At 37.4% G+C, this 13,054-nt stretch overlaps 1 protein-coding gene across 4 annotated transcripts in view; it reads left to right on the top strand.

Moving 5' to 3' along the window:
- The window catches only part of LOC126173174 (ran GTPase-activating protein 1), a 126,932-nt gene that overhangs the window by 112,396 nt on the left and 1,482 nt on the right, over nt 1-13,054 (top strand). The gene's annotated exons all lie outside the window — the stretch shown is intronic.

Here is a 13,054-nt window from a genome sequence, read left to right as displayed (position 1 = left end):
TTCTTATACTGATACTTCCAGTTCACCTACAGCTTTTGTTATGTAGACTGGTTGGAGAGTCACCTGTTCTGAAAAACAATTCTGTGCACCCTGTGATAGCTGCTTCTAATGTGTAGTGGACACAAGACCCATTTAGGGGGACCTTATAGAACCAACCAACACACAGAAGAAACCCACAAAACCAGCACGGCAACACAGGCTACAGATCAGAATAGAAGAAGTGAGAAAAGACATCGAACAGCTAACACAATTTATAAGAAATGAAATATCAGACAGAAAACGAAAAAGGTTAGGTAAAATCTCACAACAAGAAGCGATAGAGCAATTAGATAAAAAGAAGCAGAAATGACAAGCATTGGCCAAACGACTTAGAAGGAAACAAAATAGAAGGAAACAAAACCAAACATTCAACACAAACCAAAAGAAAATTGACCAGACAATAGATAACACACACATTAAAATAGACAATCCACCTAACATAACAGACATGGAACACTTCTGGAGCAACGTATGGTCAAACCCGGTACAACATAACAGGCATGCACGGTGGATACAAGCAGAAACAGATACATTCAAGATGATACCACAAATGCCTGAAGTGATAATTTTGCAACATGAAGTCATCCGAGCAATTAATTCTACTCACAATTGGAAAGCCCCTGGAAAAGATAAAATAGCAAATTTCTGGCTAAAGAATTTCACCTCAACACATCCACAACTAACTAAATTATTTAACATATCTAAAAATAAAGATGATGTGACTTACCAAACGAAAGTGCTGGCAGGTCGATACACACACAAACAAACACAAACATACACACAAAATTCAAGCTTTCGCAATCAACGGTTGCTTCGTCAGGAAAGAGGGAAGGAGAGGGAAAGACGAAAGGATGTGGGTTTTAAGGGAGAGGGTAAGGAGTCATTCTAATCCCAGGAGCGGAAAGACTTACCTTAGGGGGAAAAAAGGACCGGTATACACTCGCACACACACCCATATCCAACCGCACATACACAGACACAAGCAGACACTTTGACAAATGTCTGCTTGTGTCTGTGTATGTGCAGATGGTTATATGTGTGTGTGTGTGCGCGAGTGTATACCATTCCTTTTTTCCCCCTAAGGTAAGTCTTTCCACTCCCGGGATTGGAATGACTCCTTACCCTCTCCCTTAAAACCCACATCCTTTTGTCTTTCCCTCTCCTTCCCTCTTTCGTGACGAAGCAACTGTTAATTGCGAAAGCTCGAATTTTGTGTGTATGTTTGTGTGTGTATCGACCTGCCAGCACTTTCGTTTGGTAAGTCACATCATCTTTATTTTTAGATATATTTTTCCCACTTGGAATGTTTCCCTCTATTATATTCATATCATTAAATTATTTAACAGTTACATTGTAGACCCATACACATTCCCTGATACACTTACACATGGAATAACGTATCTGAAACCTAAAGATCAAGCAGACACAGCAAACCCAGCTAAATATCGCCCCATAACATGCCTACCAACAATATACAAAATATTAACTTGTCATTACACAGAAATTAATGACACATACAACACAGAAAAAAATTATAAATGAAGAACAAAAAGGCTGTTGCAAAGCAGAAAGAGGATGTAAAGAGCAACTGATAATAGATACAGAGGTGACATATCAAGCTAAAACTAAACAAAGGTCGCTACACTATGCATACATTGATCACCAAAAAGCTTTTGGTAGTGGTTACTACAAATATTGTAAATATACCAAGTAGATCCTGCATTGATGCAGATCCTAAACATAGTAATGAAAAATTGGAAAACTACACTTAATATCCAAACAAATTCAAATAATATCACATCACAGCCAATACAGATTAAGCGTGGATATACCAAGGAGACTCATTAAGTTCTTTCTGGTTCTGCCTTGCTCTGAACCCACTATCCAACATGCTAAATAATACAAATTATGGATACAATATTACTGGAACATACCAACACAAAATCACACATTTGCTATACATGGATGATCTAAAACTACTGGCAGCAACAACTCAACCAATTACTAAAGATAACAGAAGTATTCAGCAATGATATAAATATGGCTTTTGGAACAGACAAATGTAAGAAAAATAGCATAGTCAACGGAAAACACACTAAACAAGATGACTACATATTGGATAACCACAGTGACTGCATAGAAGCGATGGAAAAAACAGATGACTATAAATATCTAGGATACAGACAAAAAATAGGAATAGATAATACAAATATTAAAGAAGAACTAAAAGAAAAATATAGACAAAGGCTAACAAAAATACTGAAAACAGAATTGACAGCAAGAAACAAGACAAAAGCTATAAATACTTATGCTATACCAGTACTGACCTACTCATTTGGAGTAGTGAAATGGAGTAACACAGACCTAGAAGCACTCAATACACTTACACGATCACAATGCCACAAATATAGAATACATCACATACATTCAGCAACAGAAAGATTCACATTAAGCAGAAAGGAAGGTGGAAGGGGATTTATAGATATAAAAAACCTACATTATGGACATATATATCTAAAAACAAAGATGTACCTAAAAACAAAGATGATGTGACTTACCAAATGAAGGTGCTGGCAGGTCGACAGACACACAAACGAACACAAACATACACACAAAATTCAAGCTTTCACAACAAACTGTTGCCTCATCAGGAAAGAGGGAAGGAGAGGGAAAGACAAAAGGATGTGGGTTTAAAAACAAAGATGTGACTTACCAAACGAAAGCGCTGGCAGGTCGATAGACACGCAAACAAACACAAACATACGCACAAAATTCAAGCTTTCGCAACCAACTGTTGCTTCGTCAGGAAAGAGGGAAGGAGAGGGAAAGACGAAAGGATGTAGGTTTTAAGGGAGAGGGTAAGGAGTCATTCCAATCCCGGGAGCGGAAAGACTTACCTTAGGGGGAAAAAAGGACCGGTATACACTCGCGCACACACACCCATATCCAACCGCACATACACAGACACAAGCAGACACTCTCCTTCCCTCTTTCCTGACGAAGCAACCGTTGGTTTCGAAAGCTTGAATTTTGTGTGTTTGTTTGTGTGTCTATCGACCTGCCAGCGCTTTCGTTTGGTAAGTCACATCATCTTTGTTTTTAGATATATTTTTCCCATGTGGAATGTTTCCCTCTATTATATCCAGTACATTATGGACAGGTAGACAATTTAAGAAAATTCTTTCTAGTATGAGCAGAAACTAGCAAAATACACAAAGCAATCACTCATATACAGGATGTATACGACCCGGGAAATCCGGGAAAAACCCGGGAATTTTTTCATCCGGGAAAAACCCGGGAATTTTTCGGAATTCCGGGAATTTTTCATTGTTTTAGCTTTAAGTTAAATTTTTGTAATTTTGACTGCAGAATTGATTCTCTAGCAAAGAATGTTACTGTATCCCGCTACTGGAGAATGATAAACGAGAGGGAAAAAAATAAAACTTTAGTGGCAAAGGAAATGAGCAATTTACAACAACAAACAAACGTGCACGCACAAGCGTCTGCAAATTGCAAAAATATGTCAAAGGACGTAGGGCAAAGACTGTAATTCTTCGTAACAATAAACTGCTTGCCATGAGAATAACGTCACAACTGTTCACATTAGGTTCGTTTGACCAATTGCTAGCGATCTGTTGCGCATGCGCATTTGACTCGCGTATAAGCAGTACCTTCTCCCGCTACTTGAAGTTTGGCTGTTAGCTGTATCGGTAGTAGCAACAAGCAGCCAGATGCAAACGAGAAATTTTTTTCTCGCGTGCGCTAGCTGCCAGATTCACGCTTGCACAGAGTTGTCTGAGTTGTAGTGGGGAGGGGGTTAACCTCCACATGACCCGTGTTTACGTAAAGTGAATTCGCTGCTTCTCTTCGTGTACTGCTCCCACGTCAAATGAAAACAATACGGATTTCTGTGGCTGGGAGCTATCAAGTGAATTAAAATACATTCACATAATTACGGAGGGCAAAAATATATTATTAATTTCAGTTTTCCGATTTTATTTTATTTCCAAGTTAGTAGCGGTCAAGTATTAATCGCCTTGCAGAACAGTGAAGTTATTTTTGCAAGTTTGCTAAAGAAATTTGGCTTTATTAATCTTTCCGTCGAGGGCGATCATTTTACAGTATTGGCTACTTCCAACTGTTCGCTGAATTTCAAGTGCAATTTCAAGTGCACGTTATCATCTTCTGCCATATATGGCATTATGCCATAATAAAGAACCAAAAATGATATCGTAGAGTACTGGTACTCCAAGAAAATTTACATCCCTAAAACCACACTGAAAAGCTTAATATCAGATGGGACCTACTTCATTGTGAATCTGGAAAAAGCCAATTTGCACATCAAGCCGAATTAGGCATTTTAGTATGGTTTACGAAATTCCGATGCTCTTGGAGTATCCTCTGATGCACTGTTTCTTTTATGGTGTAATGTAAGCTCTCTTAGTGCTTTATACACACGAACATACGGGCTTCCTACACCACTGCAGTTGCACACGCACAATTATGCCTGTTTTCTGGTGCTCTCTGGCAACTGGTAAATCGAACCTATTTCTAACAGTCTCCGAATAGTATTGCGAACGGTGGTTAGTAAAGCGTTACTTTCAAAGTAAATTTCTTTTTACGCAAGATGAATTATGTTACGTGTGAGAAAGTGGGATGGATATCTAAATCACAGAGCGTTCGAAACTGAACAGTTTGAGGACCACCCACTTACAAGAATTTCGAGCCGAGACATTTATGTCATAATTTTAAATTTACTGGCACATTTGTGTGATGTGTCTTAAAGTATAACACACGCAAAAAATATCAACATTACATGTGAAAGCTTAGCTTCTGTTGTAGCGTGTTAATCTTAGAGACCAACATTATATGTGAAAGCTTAACTTTTCTAGTAGATATACGGTGCGGCATACATTAATGTAAACCGTTAAGTTTTCCTCATGCGTGTTCGCGCTATGTGACCAGTGATCTTGCTATTGGCTGACTATAACACGTGTCCTATGTTCTGAATAGCCGCTGTCATCGGCTGACGAGATCTCGTGGCTTGAGATATGACTCGCTTACAAAAGGACATGGCAGCCTCGGTTTCAACGCTCCGGAAACTAATGCGCTGTGTTTGGTGCAATTCGAATTTATACTTTTGTAATATGAAAATATGTAGCGTATATGTTGATGCAAATCAAAGGTCTTTCCAAAATTTCTCTCCCTTTTTTTTTTTAATTAAAGGTCTCTCCAAAACCTTCTTTGCCCCGCCTTTTCTTTTTTTTTCCGGGAAGTTCTATGCGATTGTATAAAATGTTAACCATTCAAAGGATTCATAAGTTTTACAGTTCCGAGGGAAAATCTACGGAAAACCTACTGTCACTTAGCACATAAAAAGTGTATTTTCGCCCGGGAAAAACCATATTTTTTAAATGGGGTATCCGGGAATAATCCGGGAATTTTTTTTCCTTGTCCCCGTATACACCCTGATATAAATCATCGGCTACACCACTGCAATTTCATAACCACTTCTACAACCCTTTAGGTCACATAACATCAACAGATATGAAGAAAGTAAATTGGAAAAAGAAAACACTACATGGCAAGCACCCATATCATCTAACACAGCCACACATCGATCAAGACGTATCCAACACATGGCTAAGAAAGGCAATATATACAGTGAGACGGAAGGATTCATGATTGAAATACAGGATCAAACAATAAACACCAGATATTACAGCAAGCATATTATTAAAGATCCCAATACCACAACAGATAAATGCAGACTTTGCAAACAACAAATAGAAACAGTAGATCACATCACAAGCGGATATACAATACTAGCAAATACAGAATACCCCAGAAGATATGACAATGTAGCAAAAATAATACATCAACAACTTGCCATACAACATAAACTAATAAAACAACACGTTCCCACATACAAGTATGCACCACAAAATGTACTGGAGAATGATGAATACAAATTATACTGGAACAGAACCATTATAACAGATAAAACAACACCACATAACAAACCTGACATCATACTCACCAATAAAAAGAAGAAATTAACACAATTAATCGAAATATCCATACCCAATACAACAAATATACAGAAGAAAACAGGAGACAAAATTGAAAAATACATCCAACTGGCTGAGGAAGTCAAGGACATGTGGCATCAGGATAAAGTTGACATTATACCACTTATACTATCAACTACAGGAGTCATACCACACAATATCCACCATTGCATCAATGCAATACAGCTACATCCAAACTTATATATACAACTACAGAAATCTGTAATTATTGATACATATGCAATTACCCGAAAGTTCCTAAATGCAATGTAACATATACCGTACAGTTAAAAGGAAGTTGTGGTTGATCAAGGTCCACGTCGCTCTCCATTTTTAACCAGACATAATGTCTGAGAAAGGAAAGAAATAACAACAACAACAACAACAACAACAACAATTGTCATTATATTATTTATGTAATAATTTTAAAGAAATTCCATCCTCTTGCACTTCATGTACTACTGTGCTCGTCTTTACTTCGTTCGTCCACAAAATGAGAATATGTATGAGTATGTTACAACTAAGTAAGATAATAGATGACTAATTTCAGTTCATATCAGGTAATCGATAAAAAATTAGAGATGAAACGAATGTATATGTTTGGTTGCTATAATGAGGTCAGAAGATTACACAACGGCAAATTAAAACGACAACAATGTGAAATATAGCTTACCTTCATCTGTAAATTCCTCGTTCCAATCTCCTGTTCCTCCCCTACACCCAACATGGCTTCTTCTAAGTCTTGTGAATGGAGGTGGTTTACATTCTCACAAACTGTATCACAGTTGATGCAGCACTTTGAGCAATGCAGGCTTGTTTTTCAGCTTCTACAAGAGTAGCCATAACACCTATTTTGTATTTTCATGTCATATATGTCAGAATAGCATCAGGTGCTAGTGACTGAAGCATAGCCGTTGGAACCAAGTGATACTTGGACCTCGTCCAACCACATTCTTTGGGATTTTTGTTTTTGCTCAGCCACTTTGTTGCATCTGATGGAACACTCGGAGAATATGCTGGCAAGCTGCATCCTCAGTTGGTGGTAGAGAAGCAATGTTATCAATTGTTCTTTGCCCCATTTCCGGGCTGAAATTATGGTGGGATTTCAAAAATTTGGATTCAGCACCCTCTAAAACAAACATAGTTTTTTTTTTTACAAACTTTCCACTATTTGGTCTCTCTGAGCACCATTTGACTAGGCTGTTGAATAGTAAAAATGCAGTCACTGCAGTCAGTAGCCACTTATTCATTATAAAAAGTGAAAAAGTATTGTTCTGCACACAAAACTATGTCTGATATGCACTGATTACACTGAACAACAAATTTGAAGTGAAAGAGTGTAAATTGCATTATTTTGAGTTAGTTACGGTATTTTTATTTCAGTATAAAATTATAAAAAAATCATCATCTTTATAAATATTTAGTTCTAGTTTTTTTTTTTTTTTTTTTTTTTTTTTTTTTTTTTTTTTTTAAATAGTAATCTACATTTTTGTATAAATGACTCACTAACTAAATAATACATTCATGTTCCAAGATTCAGCATAAGAAATTGTAAGTAAATAATTACTTGAATTACGTTATGTATCGTGCATTGATAAATTGCAGTTCCATTCTGGAAGTACAAAAGTAAAATATTAAGAAAAATGAAGATAATATTACATGAATAAAAATACTTTCTAAATCTACTTTGTACCTGAACTACGTAAAGTACAAAAGAAAATATATACACCAACTGGTCACAAATGTATATAAAGGATTACAAATGTTAAATGCCCATATGTACAGTATGTACAATTACATATTTTGTTCAGAGATAAATTCAAAAAATGACCGTTTTCGCTTGGCTTGACGTTTATACATATGCTATGGAACATCCCTTATGACAGTCCAGCAGTAATCTGCTAAAATAATAGGGCCCCACTTTCCAGCATACCTCTTCTCAAATGTGGCAATATCTTGATGAAATCGCTCCCCATGTTAATCATTCACTGCACCACAATCTTTGAGGAAGAAGTCAAGATGACTATGTAAGAAATGCATTTTCAATGACATGTTACAACCAAGTTTTTCATAAGATGACAACATGTTATCTACAGTCTCCTTGTAATTTATTGCTTGTTTGTCCCCTAAGTACTGTGGACAGACTGTCTTAAAACATTCCCATGCATGCTTCTCATCATCTTATATGATTCCATCAAAAGTATGGTCTCCAAAAAGCTCTCGAATCTGTGGGCCTACACAGATACCCTCCTTTACTTTGGCATCACTAAAGTAAGGGAATTTTTGCCTAAGCACTTAAATGTGTCACTGTCTTTGTTCATTCCCGTAAAAATTTTTCATGAGACCCAACTTGATGTGCAAGGGCGGGAGCAGAATCTTTTTAGGGTCTACTAGAGGTTCACTGTTCGTAGCTCGTGGTCTTGCAGTAGCGTTCTCGCTTCCCGCGCATGGGGTCCCGGGTTCGATTCCCGGTGGGGCCAGGGATTTTCTCTACCTCGTGATGACTGGGTGTTGTGTGTCTTTCATCATCATTTCATCCCCATCGACGTGCAAGTCGCCGAAGTGGCGTCAACTCGAAAGACTTGCACCAGGCGAACGGTCTACCCGATGGGAGACCCTAGCCACAAGGCATTTCCATTTATTTAGAGGTTCACTCTTAATGTTCTTTATACCTGGTTGAAGAGATTTTCTGGTAGGCCATTCATGTTTACTATAATGAGATGCACGAGCACAGCTATCCCATTCACAGAGAAAGCAGCAATATTTAGTACATACCTAATAGAGTGCAACCACTTTCAAGTCACCACAAATTTACCATTGAGAGTCATTATACTAGATGGCTTCTTGTAAACTTTTCATGTTTTGGTATGACTCTTTCATATGCACACTATGCCCAACTGGAATAGAAGGAAGCTCATTACCAATATGTAAAATAAATACTTTTAAGCTCAACTTTGATGAATCAATGAAGTGTCTCCACTCATCACAGTTGTAATTAATTCTGAGAGCCTTCATTAGACCATTCCCCAAAACTATCTTGCGTGTTAAAAAAAAAGGAGTGAATTGTTGCTCTCTTCTGCAGTAGAATGAAACATTTACATTGCATTCCAGAAAATTGTGCTGCTACAATCTTGATACTAAAATCTCAGCCTTAGCTTTGGAGAGCTCCAAATCTCTAATGAGATAACTTAACTCATTTGGAGACAATTTTTGTAGATCATCAGTTGATATATTTGAAAGAAACTCTGGATCTTGTGATGTACATGGTTCAGGACATTCAGAATCCCAATCAGAAGTAATCTCGTACTCTTGTTGGTGGTTCAGGTATTGGCAATCCTTCTCCATGTAGAACTGGATGTATGGTAGGAGGAACCATACAAAAGTAGCAGTCACTGACGTGGTTAGTTGGCTCATGCCCAGATCATGGGCACTGTAAAAGACATTGTCCGTCCTTTCCCATGCATCCAGTTCCTGAGGTTGCTAGCACAAGTGTTGCAGATCACATGTGGAGCCCAGGGTTTATCCTGACCACCTATTTTGCACCCAAAATAACAACTGTGAGCTTTTTTTAATCAGTGGGGTTATTTGCTGTTTTTGTGAAGCAAATATCACTTCTCCACACACATAACAAAATGTGTCAGCACTGTTAACACAAACTCGTGGCATTTTTGTTCACTTCAGTAGCAGTCAACTTGAGCAACTGGTAGTTAATATTGAAACAAACGTGCAAAAATTATTGCATGCATTAATAAAGTCACTGAAGTTGAAGAGAAGGGAGACAAAAAGATCACTAAAATTGGTATCAGAATGTTTAAATCCAAAACATTGCACACAAGTAAGACCAGGGACAATAATATAATCCATTGTAACTAGTTGTTATGAATTTGACAAATCATTATAATATTTGGTTTTAAACTTAAGATAAAAATCTGTGTATGATTATCTCATCGTAATAAAACAGTGTAAAATGAAAACTAGAGCTAATTTTGAATTGTCTTTGTGATGTTCGCGATCAACACTTTAGTATTTATAGGAATTGGCTATTTTCATTCGATTTACATTTTCATTGTTGCACAGTATTATGGACTCCGCCAGAAAGAAATTTAATGACATGCGAGGTGGAATAATTGTGTGTGTGTGTGTGTGTGTGTGTGTGTGTGTGTGTCAACGCCAGAGAGGTGGGAGTGAGTGAGTGAGTGAGGAGTGTCATTTTGTAGATTTACTCCTCAGTGTGACAATGTTTTTAGCCCATTTATCTCCATTTGTTTCTTTTAATAGATGCAAGGGCACTAATAACCTCACTGTAGAGCACCTGTAAAATCCAAACACAACAGCACATACACGACACAGCGTACTGCAGTGGTGGTATTTGCCTAAAAAAAAATTTCCTGAAGCATACCATCACAAACAGCTGTTTTGGAAGTTAGGTTATAAGTGTTATAACTTTTAATGTTCACCTTATAAGCTGAGGCTGAAATGTGCTGTAACTTATTAAACATAAAAGAAAAACCACTTGGCAAAAAATTACACGTGAGTGACTGGTACCACTACAACAAACTTAAATTCATTTTGCAGTCAGGGCTGATGTGTTAACTAATATGGTTGAAAGAGTGAGAAAATTATATTATGGAAAATGATTACTGTGATATATTATTCTTTTATCAGCATTAGTCCCAAATTAAAAAGTGAAGGGAAATAAACACACTGCTAGGAAGGCTAGTGTGGCACAACCTGATATGATATTTAGTGACATAATGCATCTTCAGCCAGTATTGAGACTGCTGCATAAATGTTGATCAGTTTTGAACATTAAAGTTGTTCCCTTCTTAACCAGTTCCTGCACTGACAACCTCATCGTTGTGGTCCCTAAACATGCTACCCTCTTCTCCCTCCCCCCCCCCCTCTCTCCACACACACACACACACACACACACACACACACACACACACACACACACACACACACACACACATTATATATATATATATATATATATATATATATATATATATATATAGGGAAACATTCCACGTGGGAAAAATATATTTAAAAAGAAAGATGATGAGACTTACCAAACAAAAGCGCTGGCAGGTCGATAGACACACAAACACAAACATACACACAAAAATCTAGCTTTCGCAACCAACGGTTGCCTCGTCAGGAAAGAGGGAAGGAGAAGGAAAGACAAAAGGATATGGGTTTTAAGGGAGAGGGTAAGGAGTCATTCCAATCCCGGGAGCGGAAAGACTTACCTTAGGGGGAAAAAAGGACAAAAGGACAGGTATACACTCGCACACACACACATATCCATCCGCATATACACAGACACAAGCAGACATTTGTAAAGGCCTTTACAAATGTCTGCTTGTGTCTGTGTATATGCGGATGGATATGTGTGTGTGCGAGTGTATACCTGTCCTTTTTTCCCCCTAAGGTAAGTCTTTCCGCTCCCGGGATTGGAATGACTCCTTACCCTCTCCCTTAAAACCCATATCCTTTTGTCTTTCCTTCTCCTTCCCTCTTTCCTGACGAGGCAACCGTTGGTTGCGAAAGCTAGATTTTTGTGTGTATGTTTGTGTTTGTTTGTGTGTCTATCGACCTGCCAGCGCTTTTGTTTGGTAAGTCTCATCATCTTTCTTTATATATATATATATATATGGAATCTGGATTTGGGACTTTCCAAAATTGGTTCTTTCTTTCTTCCTCCTTACTTAGCAAATGAATCTGATAATGTAACATATGTTGCATTGTATTTTTTCCCCTCTCCTAATAATGTGAATGGTAATATCAGACAATACACTTCGTTTACTGTGGTGTGAAAATGGTGCTTTATTTTGCTTTCTAATCACAAACAGTTCTCAAATGAGAGATTCAAAATTTCATCAGATGAAACCCAAAAGATCACTGCAATGGTAAATTTTGTGCTGTGTGTGTAAATTAAACATTGGCATTGTCCAAAGTACTCGTTCCCATAAAATAGTAAATGAATAGTGGAAGAAAATTGTTTCTTTCCAGATATTTCATTAACTGGTGAAGATATGAGAAAGCTGTTGTGGTTTGTACAGCTTAGAGTAAGATCATATAGTACTGCACTGCATAGTGGAAGAAAGATGACCCATTCATGTAGAAATCTGTTTGGTTAACAGAGAAGAGACAGGAGTGCCTAATTTTCAGTGCAAAATTCAAGGAGGAATTTAAGTAGTAAAGTGCGTTGTTAGCATGATTTGCCAGAATTGCATACATCTTAAGGAATAGTAAGGTTTGAAGATAACTACATGATGTGATTGGTATGATATGCATGCCCCGTGCTGTCATATTCATTTTTAAACAATAGTGTATGTTCAGTTAAAGTGAAGGCAAGAAAACCACTGACACCTGCTACCAGAGCCAAACATTCTTTCTTGGCAACATTTTTTGGCATTTATTGCAAAGTGCTACCAAAGTTTCTCTGACTGGAAATATCAATTTTGAGAACAATATCAACTGAATGTGTTTGCAATTGTGCTTGTAAAGGTGGCTCTCTGTATTCATAGGGCTTTGGTTTTTCTTCCACTCACAACAACACAGTGGTGCCTAATGAGATTAGGCAGAATAATGTTGTGGCTGGGAATGCAATGAATGAAGTAATTTTTTGTTCCATGCAAATTGTGAGACTTTTTAACATCTCCTAATAAGGCATGGAGAAGAATCAGAAAAATTACAGTTTGAAGTTTCAGGCTGTTAGCATGGGCTGGAATCAGTCTTGTACTGGTAGATTCCCACGTTCTCTAAAGTGTCTCATTGACATTGCTAATGGATGGAGTGGGGGTCGTGGCACTTTATCATCAGGCAGACATGTGTCACTGGTGATCCATTTCTTTTTAATCAATATTATTTGTATTTGTACAACATTTTAAATGATATCATGGAATATGAAGGTATATCAAATCTCATGGCTCGAATGC

This window comes from Schistocerca cancellata, chromosome 1 (assembly GCF_023864275.1).
Source record: "Schistocerca cancellata isolate TAMUIC-IGC-003103 chromosome 1, iqSchCanc2.1, whole genome shotgun sequence".
Lineage (NCBI taxonomy): Eukaryota > Metazoa > Arthropoda > Insecta > Orthoptera > Acrididae > Schistocerca > Schistocerca cancellata.
This window is presented reverse-complemented; position numbering and strand designations above follow the sequence as displayed.